Genomic DNA, 2,500 nt, shown 5'->3' with positions numbered 1-2,500 from the left:
CACACACACAGACACACACACACACACGTAGCAGGTGTGTTTTTCAGCTTGTTTGTGTTGCTGAACTTTTCTGCGCACTATCAAGTACACACTTTCATTCAGAGACAGAGTTTAAACACTGACCATGACTGACCCATATCATCCCATCTGACCTACAGCAGCGTGGTCCATTACATCCTGTGGTCATCTGCACCAGTGGTGTGACTTTTGTTGTATTTCTCTTTACTGCACTGAAGGAACACCACCCACATAGCAGACGGGTCTGGGCCAGATCTGGCATTAAGCCGGCACTGCTGGCTGAGTTCTGGCATGGCAAGTGGTACGTCAACCAGATGTGGACCAGTGATGGCACTGTTTATATGATGGCATGCCAGATGTGGCCCGGTTATGGTTTGGTCTATGTGGTGTGGCCCAGTGCTGGCCCTGTGCTGGCCCATCTTTGGCAAACCAGACATGGGCCACCAAAGGGCCGTCATCCTTTGTGGTATGTGGGCTGAGTATAAGTGCATCGTGTGGGCCAGATCTGGGCCAGACCTATTTTGCTATCTGGGAAGCAGCCTGTAGTGATCTGTCCGTCTTCTTCTTCTTCCTCTGCTGGTTCCTGCGTCTCTCTTCTCCAGAGTAAGCTGGACACTGATATTATTACACTGATATTCAATAATATCGTAGAACTGGATTCCAGTGTCCTCTGATTCTGTGGGTCAGGCAGAGCTCAGAGGACACCATACTGGTCATTTCTGCAGTGTCTTATTGACCAGTACTTCGTTCTCTTCTGTCCCTCAGATGTCTCAGTAATGTGGGAATGAATTCATGTCTTTCAAGTCTTTCATGTGGACATTACACATGTTGGATTTTAAGGAATAAGGAAGGTTTATTGTTGTTCCAGAACATGTGGTGGACCAAACGGAATGAAACGGAGTACTGGGGTCCAGCCACAACTATACAACAATAATCTTATGAATATATAACTATAATATAATTCAGTTTATTTGTAGAGCAGCTTTTACAGTGGACATTGTCCCAAAGCAGCTTTACAGAAGTAGAGAAACTGAGAAAGGAGAAAATAAGAATTATTAAATTAAATTATTAAACTATTTCATTAAACCTGTTGTATATTTTCAGCTCTGGGTGAGTAAGGACTGGGGACAGGAAGTGTTTGACCCCTCACTGTGAGCAGGGTTTAGTGTTTGACCCCTCACTGTGAGCAGGGTTTAGTGTTGTCCATTAGAGCCGAGGTTCTCTGAGGTTCTGTCTGTACACTGACTCCAGGTGGAACCGCTCATACATCACAATCATCACTACCTGATCCGAGAACTCTGGATAATGCATGTCCTGCTCTTTCACCTGTACATCAGTGTGTGTGTGTGTGTGTGTGTGTGTGTGTGTCCATCCGCTGAGTGTTATGCGGCCACATTGTGAATGTGTGGGTGTGTAGTCGTAGGTCAGCTAGTTTTGCGACGTCTCCAGATTGATGGAATGTCTGTTATTACATCAGCAAAGGACAAAGAGTCTTACTGTTCCTCAGAGAGAGAGAGAGAGAGAGAAAGAGAGAGAAAAAGGGAAAGAGAGAGAGGGGGGTGAGAGACAGAGAGAGAGGGAAAGATAGAGAGGGAGAGAGAGAGAAAGGGAGAGGGGGGTAAGAGATAGAGAGAGGGGGGTGAGAGAGAGAGAGGGAAAGAGAGAGAGAGAGAGAAAGGGAGAGGGGGGGTGAGAGACAGAGAGAGGGAAAGAGGGGGTAGAGACAGAGAGGGAGAGGGGGCATTTTAAATAAAAAAATAGAAATGTTTTATTTTTTAATAAATCTGAACAGATTAAACTCTTTTAAATGATCTTAATGAAACTGATCCTGAAATCCACTACCTGTTAATCTGCTCAAAATATTACCTCCACACACACACACACACACACACAGTGTGATCTAGCCCAAACCTCTGGTCAGTTCTGGTCAAAAGCTCAGATCTGTAGATTGTAAAGTTAATCGTTTCTCAGTTCACAAAAACACCAGAATCTCACGGAACACTCTGAAACTTTAATGTTTTATTTATTATTCTGTTGCAGCTGGGTGAGGACCATGCTGTGATGTGAAGATGAGCCTCAGGGGGAGATGGAGGTCAGTGTCCTGTCAGTGTCCTGTCAGTTAATACAGTGGAGAAAAACACAAAGCTGCTACAGCTGAACATCCAGAACCTGAGCTCCAGCCATGAGGAACTTTTCTTCAGGAGAGAACGCTACAGAGCCTGGACCCTCAGACAGCTGGAGGTCAGTACACCTTCTCCCAGCAGTTCCTGAAACCAAACATCGGTCAGTAGCAAGTCCAAAAGGAAGGGAGTAGAGTAAGTAAAGTAAAGTAAAGTAGAGTATCTGACCTGTAGAAAGAGCAGAAAGACTGACCATTACCCTGCTGCTGCTCCACAGACTGGACCCAGGGTTCGAACAGCAGACTCAGAGGACAGCAGGGGTCACTGTATCCCACTGTAAGACTCATAAACTGTACCCATGT

General features: G+C 45.6%; 1 long non-coding RNA gene across 9 annotated transcripts in view; it reads left to right on the top strand.

Moving 5' to 3' along the window:
* The window catches only part of LOC131362607 (uncharacterized), a 64,810-nt gene that overhangs the window by 48,248 nt on the left and 14,062 nt on the right, over positions 1-2,500 (top strand). For 7 of the 9 annotated variants that reach the window (XR_009206219.1, XR_009206218.1, XR_009206220.1 and 4 more), the window contains one exon: positions 2,059-2,500. This exon is cut by the window's right edge and continues 428 nt beyond it. This is a non-coding gene — a long non-coding RNA (uncharacterized LOC131362607). The remainder of the gene's footprint in view (positions 1-2,058) is intronic. The other 2 variants (XR_009206222.1, XR_009206217.1) reach the window with 2 other exon arrangements.

This window comes from Hemibagrus wyckioides, linkage group LG12 (genome assembly GCF_019097595.1).
Source record: "Hemibagrus wyckioides isolate EC202008001 linkage group LG12, SWU_Hwy_1.0, whole genome shotgun sequence".
NCBI classification, from domain to species: Eukaryota; Metazoa; Chordata; class Actinopteri; order Siluriformes; family Bagridae; genus Hemibagrus; species Hemibagrus wyckioides.
The sequence above is the reverse complement of the archived record's forward strand: the minus strand, read 5'-3'. Positions and strand labels throughout refer to the sequence as shown.